The sequence below is a fragment of the Mustela nivalis genome, assembly GCF_964662115.1.
Source record: "Mustela nivalis genome assembly, chromosome: 1".
Taxonomy (NCBI): Eukaryota; Metazoa; Chordata; class Mammalia; order Carnivora; family Mustelidae; genus Mustela; species Mustela nivalis.
The window spans coordinates 6,530,650-6,547,810 of NC_139020.1; the positions used below are offsets into that span (position 1 = coordinate 6,530,650).

Here is a 17,161-nt window from a genome sequence, read left to right on the forward strand (position 1 = left end):
TAATCCCCACCCTGTACCTACCCTGATTTCTCTTGTTAGTTTGTAAAAATCAAGGCTCAGATATCTATCTATCTGTCTACCCATCCATCCACCCATCCACCCATATATCTGTCCATCTATCCATTCATCTGTCCCTTCCTTCCTTCCTTCCTCCCCTACTACCTATCCATCCATCCATCCATCCATCCATCCAGCCATCCATCCATCCATCCATCCATCCATCCAGCCAGCCATCTATCCATCCATCCATCCATCCATCCATCCATCCATCCATCTGTCCGTCCATCTACCTACCTATCATCTCTTTACCTCTCTTTGTGTACATCTGTGCATCTGTCTATGTTTTTTTTTTTTTTCCCCTACTGAGCATGGCTGTTACAATCATATGGCATTGGATTGCTTCACAGGGTAGCTTAGTACATTGTCCCTGTACTTTAAGGGCTTTGCCTTGATTTTCTTTAGGTTTGACAGAAATGTAGCCATTTCTAGAACACAGTGTTTCACAGCTGAGCCTTCAGTTGGGACCCCCATCATTGGTGATAGTTGAATATTAGGTTGGGTCCTTACCTGGTATGACTGTTGTGTTTTGGGCTCTGTCATCTGAGTTGGTAGGAGTTGCGGGGGTGGGGTGGGGGTCCTTCTGACTAGTCCAGTGGTTCTCTGAGTCCTATGACATCTGTCAGTCCCAAGAGGGAAAGCTGGTGGGCCCTCTGTCCAGTGGGCGAAGTGATGGTCTGGCTGGCACTGTTTCCCTGTAAACTCAATCACAATAACTAGAGAGGAACAAACAAACAAACAAAAACCCAGCTAATTATGACAACTGTGAAAATCTTGGAGCCAGAGATTCTCAAGTGGGGTTAGATACATGGACAGATTGAAATCCTGGGCCTGCCTTTACTTTGCAATGAGCAACATCAGAGTTTAGAAATGGCCAGAAGTCTCAAAATGATAATCTTGGCTCAGCTCTAGAGCACACTCTGTATTAGTTAGTGGTTGTCAAAAAAAAAAAAAAAAAAATCAAAACATAAAGAAACAAAACAAGGAAAAACCAAAAACCTCTTGGCATATCTCAGCCAGAAATATCCCTTAGTTGTTTAAATTCTACTTCACCTGGTTCAATGATTTTATCCTATTTAAGATTTCTTCTTATTGAATTTCTTGGACAAACACAAGGAGCCACCTGTTTGCCCTTCACTCAGGTGGAGAAGGAGAGGTGGTTGATATGACTGAGGAAATCCTGCAGGCCTGGCAGGAGAGGGGCAGCCACGTAGGGTGGGGGTCCCACTGTGCCCCTTCATTGCACTTTGGGGGGCTGCTACTTATGACATAGGTGGGGTCCCTGGGACACCACACTGGAGCTGAGTCTTGTCCTTCAGGAAACACTTTCTGTCTCACTTACCCTACCCTGTGAGAAAATGAGAATCCAGCTACGAATTTCAAATGTCTATACAGCTGAACATTTCTTCCAGTCCCTGGTCACAGGTAAGCCCTTCCGATTCGGATCTTCTCAGAACTGCCTTGATACCTGGCCATTCTCCCTGCCAGGTCTTCTTGCTAATTACCTTGGCAGTCCCAGGATCTTTGAGCCAAAGGATGGGCAGTGTGGGGTGGGAGTGGAGAAGTGGGTTTGGTGCCATCCCGGTCACTGGCTGTTCTTTGTCTTCGAGTTCATCCATCTGATCCTTCTCACTCTTGCAGTTGTCTTTGTTCTCTCTTTGAGGTGGGACCCGCTTCTCAGTGCTTTGGCCTTTTCTTGCTTTCCCATCTCTTGTGAGAGATCAGGCACGCTCTTGCTAACTCTTGGTGGTCCAGACACTTGGCTATTTCTGCTCGGCTTTGTTGGCTAGCCCTCTACTGTGTGTATTAGAAACTGGTGTCCCTATTGGTTGAATGAAAGGGACCCAGTTGGGTGCAGTGAAGCATGCAGCTTTGTTTCCCACACTCACTGCTCAAGTCTGAGACTCTTTCCCACCCCAGATCCAAGTCTTGTCAGGCGCCAGACTTTCTCCATCACTTCCAGATACTCATTAACAGTCCAATTTTTAAGTACTGAGAAGTTCAGACAAATCTACCAAATAAAAGTCCCTTTCTCATTCATTTTCCAGTTCGTGAAAAGATCCTCTGCATCTTGAGCTTGTCTCAGACCTGGAAAAGGCCCATGGCTCCCTGGCTCCCAGCTGGTTCCAGTTCTTCCTCCATTCCCTCTTCTGCTTCTCCTTCCCCACAAACCTTTGCCTCTGGCTTCCCAGGGTGGGAGCAGGATGAGAGAGGACAGTGAGGGGGACTGCTTAAAGACTGATTGCAGTTGAGGTCCCAGCCTTGGCTCTCTTTCATGCGATGTTGGTGTTGGGACTTCAGGGCTCCTGAAGGAACCTCTCACTCCATCTCTCTGTGGCAGTATGGTGCCCTCTGTGTTTATCACTCTGTCCCCAGATTCTTCACTCCTGGTACACATCCAGCCTCTTCTCCCAAGGTTCCCTTGCCCTCAGAAGCCCATCAGCCTTCCATGGGCCCCATGGCATGAGAGGACACGCAGGACATCTTGCCTCACCATAGGTGGTAGCTCAGCACACTCCCAGCATGGTCCTTCCTATTTACCTGTTCTCAGGGAGCTCCAGGCCACCTGTCCGAGAGGTTCTTCCCCTGGGGGTCAGCCACCAGTCCCTGTGTCCCAGCAGCTTGCCTTGAATGGTTCTTCTGAAGCTCCTTCACTGGTTTGAGCTCAGCGTGTGTCCATGCTCATGCATTTCCCCATCCGAGCCCCCATCCCCCTCCCCTGACAATGCTCTTCCTGGAGAAGTGCCAGGTCCCTGATCTCTTCCATGGGCCCCTTTGTGTTCCCTTCCAGAATCACACGGGGATCTGTGAGAGCTGTGTGCCCTTCTCTTCCCCACCCTTCCTGTTGGTAGATGGTGTCGGGGGAGTATTTCCAGCACACAGAGATCAGCAAATCCGACAAACCAGCCCCCTCCCTGCCCTGAGTCCAGGTTTTAGGAAGGCCCCCCTCCCTCCTATGCATAGGGGAGCATCAGTCTCCCATCCTAGCTGTTCATGAAGGCTGTGGATCCCCTGGATACCAGAGGTCACTGTAACTTCATGTCAGGGGAGCCTGATGACCCCGGTCTGCTGGGATGGACCTCAACATCGTGAGGATCGCATGCCTGTCCATTATTACTCATTATGTCATACTGAGAACAATGGATAGATTCCTTCTAACTCTAAATTAGTCGGTTTTATTATTCTGAGTTTTACCTTACAGTTTTAGTAATTTACCCCTTCTCTATAGAGTTTGCCCCATTGGCTCGGGTTCCCCTCAAGAATGGAGGCCTGTGTTCTCTCTGAGGTTGAGAGTGTCGCTGGAAGATGCCTCTGTTGTCAGCACTTTTTGGTGTCCGCTGATGAGGCCACCTGCCCAAGGCCACGCCTCTTTCCCGGGGCAGCCCATGATTAAGTCATCATAGGAATATCAGCTTCGCAGGGAGAAGCAGGTCTGATAGGTTAGATTTGAATGTGTGTCAGTAGATCTGTATCATCTGTATCAATGTATCTCTAGTTTAATGAGATTTACTTGGAAGAATTGGCCCACAGAACTGTGGGGCTGACACGTATGAAATCTGTGGGATGGGCCAGCAGGCTGAGTACTTAAGCAAGAGAAAATATTCCAGTCTTGAGTCTGACATCTGCTAGGCAGACTGGCAGACCGGACACTCAGGATTTTTATGTTGCAGCCTGGGGGTAAGATTCTTTCCTTCTTGAGAAACCTCAGTCTGTTCTCTTAAGGGTTTCAAGTGATTGGATGAGGCCCACCAATAGGGAAAGTAACCTGCTTCACTTAGAAGTCAATCAATTGTAGATGAGAACCACGCCTACAAAAATGTCATCACAACGGGGTGCCTGGCTGGCTCAGTCACTTAGATCATGATCCCAGGGAGTCACTTAGGTCATGATCCCAGAGTCTAGCTCAGGGGGAAGTCTCTTTCTCCCTCTCCCCCTGCTCTTGTCCTGGTCTCTCTCTCTTTCTAAGGAATAAGTAAGATCTTAAAAAAGATAAAGTCACAACAACACCTAGATTAGTGTTGGACATCGGAGCCTCACATAGAACTCATCACACAGCAGGAGTTAGAGTCCTGGCCCCTTGGCCTTATATCCCAGCTCTGAGTGGTCAGCCCAGCTCCAGCGGGCACCCTGAGGTCATCTGAGGCCGTTTTGAGGGCTTGGTCTTGGTTCACCTCTCCCCATGCCCAGCCCTGCTGACTCTGCCTGCGTCCATGCTTGTTGATTGCCCTGCCTGCTTCTCTCCAGCTCAGGTTCCACTTCCCTGGGAACCCATCGCACAATGCCAGCTAATTTGCAAACTCCGGCCACGGCAGTGGACTGTCGTTTCCTGAGCTGCCTTTGCTACCATGGGTGTGTAATTCACCCTCATTGTAATTCACACTCACCTTTGAATGACCTTTAATAGCAAGGAGTGTGATGCCAGTGGACCAAGTATTTAAATTGCACAAATAATCCCCCCAAACTTGTATTAAGTTCTTTTCCATAAACCATTTGACAACTAAAATTAGTTAATGTTAACTGTACTTGCTATGTTCCAAGAACCCCTCAAAGCTCTTAATTATTTATTCATTATAACTTTTATTATTTTTTATTAATTTTTTAAAAAAGATTTTAATTATTTATTTGCCAGAGAGAGATCACAAGTAGGCAAAGAGGCAGACAGAGAGCGGGGGGAAGCAGGCTCCCCACTGAGCAGAGACCCTGGGATCATGACCTGAGCCAAAGGCAGAGGTTTTAACCCACTGAGCCACCCAGGTGCCCCTAATTTTTTATTTTTTTTAAATTAACATATCATGTATTATTAGCCCCAGGGGTACAGGTATGTGAATTGCCAGGTTTACACACTTTACAGCACTCACCATAGACATACCTTCCCCAGTGTCCATAACTCAACCACCTTCAAAGCTCTTTAAAGAGCTTATTTAGTCCTCACAGCAGACTTGGAAGGTAGATATTGCTGTTGTATCTGTTTTATAGATGTGCAGCTGGAGGCACAAAGAGGTTAGCTAACTTGCCAGGGTCAAACAGCTTGTCTTCTCATGAAGATGGTATCAGTGTGAGGGGGGAGGTATAGAAATAGGGCAGCTGAGCTCGCCTCCCACATCCGAGAATTGGCATCTGCTCAAATTCCCTGTGGAAGTGTCTCGAGGCTTTTGCTTTGGGAGAATGCCTTTTGTGTGTGGAGATGCAGCCTGGCACGATAGGATTTCTGGGTTTGCCCACGCCGCGTCTGAAACTCCAGTGTGGGGGACACCTGCTGGGAGGGTGCCTGAAGTCCACATTCCTGAACTTTCAGGAAGGCCCTGTGGGCAGGACGAGATTTTTGGAAGTTAAACCAGAGAAGGGATTCCTGAAACTTAGCAGTTCAGAGGTAGCTGGTGAACTAAGTCATTCTTGGGAGAAACTAGGAGACGTTAAAGGAAAGACTAGCTTGTGTACCCCTCGGAGTAGATTTTTGGCCTCGGGACTGAAAAATTTGTTCTACTGGGTAATCAGTCCAACGGTAATGTTGTTTGGCTCTTTTAGGGAAACCCTTCCTACTTTTCTGGGTTTTGACCGTCAAAGAGGATTATGGAGCTTGAGAGAAGGTCTGCAGTGGAAATGATGCATGGAAACTTTTGGGGAAGTTTGGCTCCTGCCCATCTTCTCTGGGGGTGACCAGGGTGTGACATACCCCTCCCCCCCCCGCACCTCCCACCCAGGAGACAGCATGGCTCATGGTGTAACAGAGCTGGGTTTGAATCCTTGGTGATGGGTCTCTCACCAGCTCTGGGATCTTTGCCACCAAGTGTCCCCCTGTGCACCCTTTATACACGAGGACTGTGTTAATTCGTTCTATCAGGATTATGCCCCTCTCTCATGTCTGTAAGAAGTCTGTCTCACTTTAGACTCTCCGGGAGTGAGACACACTCCATGGAACATTTTCATCCTACAAAACCCCAAGAACCAGTTTTTGCATGGGGTGATCAGTTAATTCCTACTGAACAACCCATTAATAGTGGAATGCATGGACAATCCCGTATGGACGGTATGCCCATCAGCAAAGCAGGAAGTATGTTCTAAACCCCGTGCCAGCGAAGGGCATTCGTGGCAAGGCTCAGGACTTCTTTTTTAAAATACGTAGGAGGATTAAAAAATTTACTTCCAAATTGGGTCCAGTACAAATAAGGCGATCTTTATGCAATGCTCTTAAACTCGTTGCAAGTCGGGGGGACGGAAAAGCTGGGTTCAGAACTCCTGCTGGTGAGACACCCGTCACCAGTGTGCCAAATTGTTTGAACAAAGCCGGTGGGCACAGAACTACTTTCATGGTGAGTTCAAGGCTCTTTGAGATTCCTCATCTCTTACTCTATTAATGTACTTGGTTGTCATTTTGGTTCTCTTATGGGTTGCCTTGCCACTCAGGAATTTAGCATTTTTTTTGTTGTTGTTGTTTATAACACTGAGATCTTAATATAATATCAATAAATTTAACTGGGAATTAGTGATTTTCATATACACCCTCAAAACAATTATGTCTTATTAACAGTGTTTTGATTTTTCTGCCCAGTGCTGTTAATTTAAAAATATGAAATGGGTCTCACTGTTTGCAAAGATAATATCAATGCATTTGTCGTCTTTAAGATTTGATCTTGTGATTATATCAAGACAAAATTCACTGTGAGAGTCAGGTTTGTTTCTCAAACAGACTTTGGGATTCTGTTCCCCTCAATGCATGTTGTTAGATGAACTTTCTTAGAAATACATAGTGTTCCTTTAACCTGTGGCCTGCTTGTCAGTTGTCTGCTGTTATGAAATGACCAAATATTTATGTTTTTCCAGTTGAACTTGGGGAAAAAAAAAAAACCTCTGGTAAATGTGTTTCCTTTAACAGAAGGCTCAGTGTAAAAGGGGAGAGAAGAGGTATTTATAGCTGTTTTCTCTCTCTTGATGTCACCCGCCTTTCAAATGGAGCCTGTTTTCCTTCAAATGTCGCATTTTTACAGGGACCTCGAGGCAGATCATGGTCCCCAAACCTAGAGGCCATGGTGCTGTTTTGCTGCTGTTTGTTTGGTTTTGGTGGAAACTAGCAGCTGTACCTTCCATTCTGAGGTCAGCTCGATGCTTTCCTGTGCGAAGGGCCAGGCGGAGAACGGGAGAAGAGTCCTTCCCTCGAGAGCGCCAGGGGCTTTGCAGGGTCCAGTGTGGATGGGCACACTGATGTGTCCATTCATTCTGTTCTCCCCAAGAGGACAGAATGGGAAAGTAACACTATGGCCGGAGGTCGATTTAGGGTCGCCAAGGACAAAAGACTGACCCTAAAGCACAAAATGAAATGAATGCAAGCAACAGCCAAACCAGACGCACGCAATCTCATAAGAAGCACACAGTTGTGGCCATTGTGAGGCTCAGACACAGTTCATGGAGACCCTTGCTATTTTTTTCCCAGCAAAACTGCTCCTGTTTATCTTGGCAACATTTCTTTATGATGGAGAGCAAAAGGAGACCCTTCTGGGGATTCTCTAAGATCCCAAGAACAGCCTTCCTGAGTTGTAAGTCCAGCAGAAAACCTCCTAGGGATTCCCCAGTGGAAGCACACACCTGCGCGTGTTCACAGTGTCAGCCTGAAGGGAGCCAACAATAAACAGCATGCATTCTGGGCTCCTCACAGGCTTCTGGAAGCAGAGAGCCGATGTGGAAGCAATTCAGAGCACCCAGACCTCTCCTTTTTTTCTGGGTTTTGAATTCCATCTCCCTAGTGTTTGCACCTCCCAGAAGCAACTCTTTCGTTGCAGAAACTCAGCTGCTGGGAGAGCAGCCTGGCCAGCTTGCCTCTGCCTTCACCCCTGCTTTCTCTAAAGTAGCCTCAGGCTCCTTTGCCTCCTGGCTCCTGGGGCACAGGTGGGCAAGGGTCAGCCTCTGCGGGCTTGCTAGAGGGATCGTGCCCATCTCTGTCCGGCTCTGCGTGTAGGGACGGCTGTTGGATCCTTGAGGGGGGCGTGGTGGTAACACTTGCTCCACAGAAATTTCCACATGCTTCCTATCAGTTTCCCTGGGAGCCGGTGCTCACCCAGGTAACAGTACGCCACTCCTTTTGTGGCAGTGGAGTTCCGCCCACCCGCCAGAGCTGGCCTCACTGATGTGCTGTTGGGTCCGGCCTTTCCTCTGTCTCTCCCAGTGTGGACCGTCCCTGGTTCTTCTGTCTCTAGAATCTCTATGTCACCTACTCCACCAACCAGTTCCCTCCATCCTACATTGCTCACCAAATACCATCTTTGCTATCATTAGCAGATGAGAACAGCAAGCAAAATGGGTTGTAGATTTCTTGAGGGCAATACTTGTGCCCCATTGCATCCCTAACTGCTAGAAATTTCGGAAGCACAGTAGATCCACAAGTGTTGAGTGGGTGAGTGCACCAGTGCTTTTTCTTCAAACTTCTCTCCCTTTCTCTCTCTGGGCTGCTCAACAGCTCTTAAGAATAACTTGCGTTGCGGGTATCTGGTTGGCTCAGTCAGTTAAGTGTACAGCTCTTGATTTTGGCTCAGGTCGTGATCTCAGGGTCTTGGAATTGAGCCCCACATTGGGCTCTGCTCAGTGCGGAGTCAGCTTGGGATTCTCTGTTCTTCTGCTCACGCTCTCTCTCTCTTTAAAAAAAAAAGAAAAAAAAAAAAAAAGGCTGCCTTGACGTCCACGCACCCTCTCAACCATCCTTTGGAGATGGGTTTTCTTGACCATTCAGCTGCAGCGCTGTTAGAGGTCCCCAAGAGTTTCTGACTTGCAGGATCCCATGCCTGTTCTCCATGCTTGTGGTTGGCTGAATGAGCTTTTCATGCTTATTCATCCCTCTGCCGATCAGATGCTGCGAACTATTCCTGTCTTACTGGATATCTTCTTTGGATTCCATGTTATGGTCGTTTCTGGATTTCTAATTCTCTTGTTTCCCGCTGTGTTCTTGGCTGGTTCAGTTTCTCCTTCAGTGTCCCCCCGTAATCGTATTCTGTAGCGACGGGGGTCAGACAAGGCAGTGGACCCTTGACATGTATCACTGTTCTCTTCCAGCTCCACTTCTCCCTCTGGACTCTGAACGCAGGGGCAGAGCCCAGCCCTAGTCATTGCCAAGCTCAGCGGATGGCGCATGCCGGGGGCTTGGTCCGTGGCATGCTGGGCAGGCGGATGAATGACGGATGCACAGTTGAATGAACACATGGGTTTGAAGGGCAGATCGAGGTTAGAGCACAGAGGGAGACAAATACCCGTGGAGCTTCTGAGTTATAGAGACCAGTCAGACATTTCTGAGCTCACACTCTGTGCCGTAAGTGGACACAGAGACGAAAACACACTCTCCCTACTACACCTGTTCACCTTCGTACCTTTGCTCACCTGTCTCCTCCACCTTGCCTGCTCTTTGCCCCATTCCTACCTATTGAATGCTAAGCACCCATCCCATACTAACTCCCCCAGAAAGACATTGCTATTCCATGGCGCCAGATAGAATGGCCTCCCTTTTTCCCTCCCTGAGGACTCTCCCCCCATTCTGCTTCCAATCAGTCATTTAACTAAAAGTATTGTCCCTCCATCAAACACTCTGTTTGAGGGCATGTCCCACCCTATCTCCAGTGCTAGGCACTCAATACATGTACAGATTGTGGTGGGTCACTCATCTTGATAATAGTTATTTATTCTCTAAGTCTTACAAATAGTGTTTACATAGACGGATTTATGGGTTGTGCTAATTTCCAGTGATCATTTTATTTTATTTATTATTATTATTTTTCAAATATTTTTCTTGCTTTGTTTTTAAAGATTTTATTTATTTTTTAAAGGTTTTTTTATTTATTTGACAGAGAGATCACAAGTAGGCAGAGAGACAGGCAGAGAGAGAGGGGGAAGCAGGCTCCCTGCTGAGCAGAGAGCCCAATGCGGGGCTCGATCCCAGGACCCTGAGATCATGACCTGAGCTGAAGGCAGATATTTAACCACCTGAGCCCCACCCCCCCACCAGTGCCCTGGATCATGTTATTTTAAAGTTAGACCTGTGGAGCATATTCAGCATGCCTGCTTGAGCTGGATGCAGATGGTAAGAGAGCTGAAAGTGACTCTTTGATTCATAGGTATTGTAGTTTTCTGCCTCCAGGGTTGGGTAATTGCACTTTCCTCACCCCATGGTAGAAACCCAGAAGATCTCCTTCATTTACTCCTAGATATCCACAGTGTTTCAGTTTTGTACTCAGCCTACCTCCCTTTGTGGACCTGAGATGTCTGTCCCAGCTCTAACTGTCACACAGAGAGACCAATATCCTATGACCTTTCACCAGCAACCAAGAGACTTCTCCCACAAGTCTAATTGCCCATCCCTAAACCAACCAGCCAGTGGCAAGAGGAAGGAGTCCTCAGTGACAGAGTTTATCCTCAAAATGGTCATGATGGAATAGAGGCTGTACACCCAAAAGAAGTTGGGGTTCCTTCTGTAGAGGACAAAGGGCCCCAAGTGTGCGGGTTACGAATGAACAAACTGTCTCCTCCATGGCCGTGCTCACCAGGACCACGGAGATGACTGCAGCCCTTCTGTCCCTGGCATCTGTCCCTCCATTTCTGCTCATGCAAGGCTGCTGTCCACCCATTATCCAGGCTCTTTTTGGTCATGGAGGCAGCTCTTCTGGGCTTTGAGTGGTGCCTCTTCCCAGGAACCCACCTCCTCTATGAAGCACATACTGTTGCAAACACAAGGTGGCCAAGAAAATCTATGTGTGGGGAGTGTCTCCTTGTTCAGTGCTTTTGGGAAACAAGAAGGTCACACTGCTCAGAACATAGCATCTGTCCACCTGGCACAGCCTTACGCACCGCCTTCCGCCTCTTACGCACGGCTTGCGGATGAGCAAACTGAGGCTGCTGGCTCAGCGCTAGCTGGGAGCCCCCAGCCCAGGGGCCTTTCTGCTGCCCCAGGGCTGCTTTGGCAAATGAAGCTTGCTGTTCCGGTGCTCAGCCAAGTTTGGCTTTACCCATTGCCAGTGGCCACTTTCTAACTACCACAGACAGTCTCATTCCCTGACTGGGAAGGACACGGAGCCTCACTGAATCCGAGGGTGGCATGAACTAGGGTCCTTGACCGTGGTAGGCTTTGGGGGAGGGTGGGTCCTTATGTGGCTCTTGTGGCTCTTTGATCTCTGCTTTTCGGCAGGACCAGGGGCTCTTGGGCAGGGGTAAGCAGTATGCTCTCAAACCAGAGTTCTCAAATGCCTGTATTTTTTGAGTTCTTAAAGTCTGGTTTGCATAATTTTCTGACTTTCTTGCTTTGATCGGGCCAGCTGTTACCTCACGCGGCTGGTAGCGTGCCGTTCCCTGGCAAAGCTGCTCTCCCCGGACTTCGTGACATTTTTTTGGATCCTTTGTGGCTTCTCAGCTGTGTTATGGATAATTTATGTTGTCAGATAAGTGCCCTCTGGATAAATGAAATATTAATAACGCCATAATGCTAATTTAAAAATACCCATTGCACATATTTAATAGAATCTTCTCTGGGCTTTACTCTTGTCTTTAAATCAGGTCCAGCAATATTCGGCCATAAATCAAGTTATTCTTTCGGCATGTAGAAATTTTGGCACCCCAGTATATTCCAGGATGACATAGGATAGTATATCTTAGCCCATGCTTTTAAAACTCATACCCTTTTCAGCAACTGGAAACTAAATATGATTTTAACCACTTGCCCATGGAGAGCATTTAACCAAATGATTATCAATATTACCTTTTGGATTTTGAGAAAAGGAAATTTGGGAGTACCTTTATTAACTCAAGGTCTGTGAAGCCAGGACAAGCGTGATCTAATTCATTGTTACCTGCCAACAATCCCGTCCCCGAATAAAGGAGGCAAGCGCTGCTCCATCAGGCTTGGGCGGGTGGGTGGGCAGAAATCACACACTGCTGTCCGGGAAATGCTTTGAAATATGTCCAGGGATAGAAAACCGTCATTGCTGAGTTCAAGATGAATTTTCTTCGTTCTGAAAATTAGGAAAATACCCAGAAGAAAATAATAGAGAAAAGTAAGAGTCCCTTGGAATTCACATCGGAAACTCAAAGTCTGCTTCTTTTAGCGATTTCACACGCTTCCCGAGAGCTTCCCCCTTGTCTTTCTACCATCCTGCTGTCTTTCAGCCATCTAGCTTTTTTTTTTTTTTTTTTTTTTTTTAACAACATCAACATCGTATTATATATGTGGTTTTGGATCTTCATATTTTCCCAAGAGTTTATATTTTTCCATATCACAACAAACACTTGGTGGGGATGTTGGGCCACTGGATGAACTGTCCCAAATCACAGGCCCAAAGACTTGGCTGGCGTCCTGAGCAGAGTGGGGGGGGGGTTCAGCGGGACTGCGGAAATGTTTAGAAATAATACTGCCCGTGGCAAATATTGATTTTTGATGCAATACTTAAGACGTTTTCTAGTTTGAAAATATTTTCAACCGAAACAGTTGTCCTTTGCAATTTGTCATTTTGTGAGGATTCTGTTAGATGTAATATTTTGGGATTGGATACTTTACTTGGAAAGTTGCATCAGCACAGAAATTCCCGTTATCTCCAAAAAGAGATCAGATTTTAGAGCTGTGGTGACAAGCATATTCTAAGGAAGACTTTTTTCTCTTTGCCCTCTCTCTTTTATTTCAGTTTTCTCGTGTTCTAACGTTTTTAAAAATATGGGTCCTCCTCAGCATCTACAAATGAAAAGGGTGTTTCTTTCCTGGAACTAAAACAACTGTTTAATTACAGTTCTCAGGATGTTTAATAAACCCTGTGACTCTTTGTTCTGAGCAGACAAAAGTGCTGAAAGAATGATCTGGGGAAGCCATCATTACGAAGGCTGGGGTCTGTAAGGAAAGGAAAACATTTTCAAAATATTTTCTTTGCAAAAGTATATGTCTGCTTCGCTATTGCCAGCTCAGGCTTGGTCTTTGTTTCTCTCCTCATTTTTGCTTCAAGACACTTAGCTTCCCTGGAGGAATGTTGCCACCCCCATCTCCCCACCTCACCCCTGTTCTTAAGGGGAGGATTTTAAGTTCATTCTCATTTTAGAATAGTGTTGAAGGAATAGGTTTTGTCACTAAACCTACTGTTGATCCTTGGTGTTAATTTTTTTTGGATAAAAACCCCAAGGTTTAATCTATTGAAAAATTTTTTCAGGTTGTTCCAAGATCTTTGAAGACCCAAGAAAAGCAGTGTTGACTGAAAGCAAGACCAATGACTCGCAGAGAAAAAAGATGGTGGGGCCAAGGGCAATTAAAGGTAAAACAAAATCCCAGATAACCCTGCCTCTCCTGGTCAAAAATTAAAAAAAAAAAAAAGAAAAAAGAAAAAAAGAAAAACAAATATATAAGTATTTGGTATCGTGGATATGGGATTATTTGTGTTCCAAACCTCTAAGACCTTTGGTGGGAGATGGGTTGGGGATGGGTGAAATAGGTGGTAAGGATTCAAGAGTACACTTACTGTGGTGAAAAAACAAAACCAGAAACCAAACAAAAACCAAAGGCCTTTCCTTGGACCATTTGGTATATGTTGAGGGATTGTGTTGGTTCCACTGATTATCTTCATTAAGTAAGATGCCTCGCGCCCGGCTCTGCCTGCCAGCCCCTGACACTGACATAGGGGAGTGGTGGTTATGTCACTGCTTTACAAGTTTTGACCTTATCACCCCTCCTGCTCTTGTCTGCTTCTTCCAGAAGGACTGGAGGCCAAGGGCAGTGTCTACAGAGACCTATGCTTTATGATATTTACATTTTCTTGTCATATTACTAAGTTCGGTTTGCATTGTTTTATAGTTATTTCACCTGAATTTAGTCGAAGCTTCTTCTCAAAAGGCAGACACAGGGAATGTGTCTCTGCATTCATTAATTTTGCAAAAAAAAAAAAAAAGGTGGAATATTTTAGCCTTTTATCTAAAAATATGCCCCTTAGCTGTTGGGAACTATCAGGCTTCTCTCAGAAAAACGTTTTAGGAGTTGGGAGAGGTTATGGTGGGGCCTATATCACACTCACTGAGGCCATAGAACTTAAAACAAATATCTCCTTTGCCAAAATGAAGCCAGGAATGGTTAGTAGATGGGACAGCAATACTGGGACATTCCTTGAATAAAGTTAGTGTCTGGTAGGAAAGAGTGCAAATAAATTGGGTGTGACTCCTAAGACACACCTTTCCCCCATCCCACCCTACAAATCAGGGCTAATAATCTTTGTCAGTTGAAATACTATGCACAACCTTTCAATAAATGTGTATTAGTTTTCCAGGGTGGCTATAACAAAGTTCTGCAGACTGGGTGCTCAGATGTCACAAACAGATTCACAGTTCTGGAAGCTGGATGTCTGAGGGCAAGGTGTGGACAGAGTTGGTTCGAGGCCATGAGAGAGAGGCTGTCCCAGGCCTCTCTCCTTGAGTTGCGATGGCCATCTTCTTCCTGTGTCTTTGTGTCTTCTGTCCTCTGAGTGAGGAAGAGCTCCATTCATTGGATTAATGTCCACCCTGTGACTTACTGTAATTCAATAACTTCTCTAAAGACCCTATGCCCTGTAAGGATGCTTTCTGAGCTACTGGGGGTTAAGACCCCCAATCCATGAAGGGTTGGGGGATCAATGCACTTCAACCCTTTGTAATAAGTATTTGTAGTTATTTGGAGAGATAAGCCATATCCTTTTGAGGAAGCTCTCTTTCATCTCTGTAGATAAATGTGAAGGTGCATTTGGTTGACTCTTCCTCTTTCTACTGATCTCTCTTGCTTACTTCTGGTATATAGGCACCAGGGCTAGAACGAGGGTCAGCCTGAGAGAGAGTGCTTTCTTAAATCATGGGCCCTGGGTGGGTGTCTCAATTGCTTCCCCCTCCTCCCATTCCCTTTAGGGGGAAGGGTGCTCATGCTCTTGGCAGGAACTAGACCTGTTACCTTCTTATGGTAGGCTGAGGCTTTGCTGGTAGAAGGCTATTGTGCTTGGTCTATATTCACCAGGAGCAAATGTGCCTGATGACCACCAGCTCGTGTGATGAATGGATTTGTTATCGTGGGTTTGCTTAGAGCCATTTTGCCTGAAATGTTTCTACTTACTAAAAACTAGTTAGCTTAAAATTAAAAATCCAGTTTTTCCAGTGTGTCAGCTGTGTACCTACCTTGGGCTTTGGTCACATTCCCATGCTGCTTGAGATATGGAAACTGGGTTCCCAGAGACGAAAGAGGAATCCTCTGGATCTCAAGATGTGGGCTCAGGACTTCCAGAACATTCCTTCTGCTGCCTTGCTGGGAGGGTACAAGCTTCAGCTCTTGGTTTGAGCAGCAGCATGTGAAGGAAGCAGAGAAGGAGGGATAGTGTGGGATGAGCTGCCCTACGGGGACACAAAAACATTTAGAATGAACAGTCTCCTCTTAGCATGAGGTCTTATAGTGGGGATCTTGAGGATGGGCCTCTGTCAGGCTGAATGGCTGTTGGAACAGAGCGTTTTCCTGGGGTGACTCCTGCTGTCCTGAGGAGATGGTCTTGGGGGAGTCAGAGGTTCCTGGGTCAGAGGAACAAGGCAGCTTTGGCCAGACTCCCATTCTCTTCCAGCCTCTGTTCTCACCAGTATAACAAGACTGTGGGTCCCCTTCAATGGATGCCCAATTCAATTCCCAGGCTTTACTTTATTCCTTTTGCATCTTTAACAACTACTATCCCCAAAAGGACTTGCCTTAGGCTTAGATAGAAACACTGGATACATTCTAAGATCATGAAAGTTGGCTGAAGTAAAGAGTATCGCTTAAATTTCCATGTTTGTTGTCTCTTTGTCCAGCCAAGCTCCCCCAGATCTGGAGAGAAGTCCATGGAGCCTTTTTGGGAGACAGACCATAAGCATGCAGACCTGGAGGTGGGGGCTTCCTGGGAGAAGCCCATCTGTGCTGGGAGTAGATGTGTTTGTGCCTGGAGAGGGTTGGAAAGGCAGAACACAGATGCCTTCGGGTTGCCATGACTGCTTTATTTATTCCTTGGAATAACGTGGTCAGCTGTAGACTTGAGAGCTTTCATGAGTATCATCTTAGAGGACTGTCGATTTTTATTTCACAGTTCATTCCTGCTAAGAGTTGTAGGCCAGTTTTACAAGGAAGAAAATAAAACCAAACAAAAAAGGCAGTTGGGAACCAATAGTGATGGCACCTGAAAACATACATTGAAAGGCAGGTTTTCAGTGCCAGGAAGCAATGTCTGGCTAAGATGTACAGAGAACCAAAGCCTGGGCAGAAAATGGTTCCTGGAGCTGGGAGCCCTTGGGTGAGGTCCCCACAGGCCAGAAGGGTGGCCAAAAAGGGAGGGAGTGTGAAGCGGGTGGTGGAAAAGTGTGGGGAAGAAATATTCCAGCCCTTTCTCCTCCTGCACCCTGATCTGCAGATGGTGTCACACTGACTGAACGTGATGGGGGACAGAGGGCAAGGGAGCCCTGCCAAGGTAGCCCATGGGGGTCAGCTCCAGGGGTATGGGACAGGGAAGGGGGCTGTGGAGAGTGGCCCTGGGGATGAGGAGGGGCAGACAGACAGTAGCCAAAACACTGGTTTATAATCCAAGTAAAGGAATGTATTGATCCCTAGAGTATTAAATTAGTTTAAATTTAAAATAATTTTTAAAATGAACTAACATGACATGCCTGGGTGGCTCGGTGGGTTGAGCGTCTGCCTTCGGCTCAGTTCATGGTCCCAGGGTCCTGGATCGAGTCCCGCCTCGGGCTCCCTGCTTGTCCCTTTCTCTCACTCAGCTGCTCCACCTGCTTGTGTTCTCTCTCTCTCTCAAAATAAATAAATAAAATCTTTAAAAAATACAATGAACTAATGTATCTTCAAAATACAGGGTGAACGGGTGCTTGGGTGGCTCAGTGGGTTAAACTTCTACCTTCAGCTCAGGTCATGATCTCAGGGTCCTGGGATCTCTGCTTGGCGGGGAGCCTGCTTCCTTCTCTCTCTCTCTCTCTGCCTGCCTCTCTGCCTACTTGTGATCTCTGTCTGTCAAATAAATAAAATCTTAAAAAAAAAATACAGGGTGAAACCTGTTCATTACATCAACTTGAAGTGTCTTAGGAGCCTTGGAGTCAGGCCAGTCGGACCTGAATCCTGGCTCTG

General features: G+C 46.5%; 1 protein-coding gene across 5 annotated transcripts in view; it reads left to right on the top strand.

Moving 5' to 3' along the window:
- The window catches only part of ERG (ETS transcription factor ERG), a 240,564-nt gene that overhangs the window by 54,866 nt on the left and 168,537 nt on the right, over positions 1-17,161 (top strand). For all 5 annotated transcript variants that reach the window (XM_082728121.1, XM_082728119.1, XM_082728123.1 and 2 more), the window contains exon 2: positions 13,215-13,316. The gene's annotated coding sequence lies outside the window, so the exon portion shown is untranslated. The remainder of the gene's footprint in view (positions 1-13,214; positions 13,317-17,161) is intronic.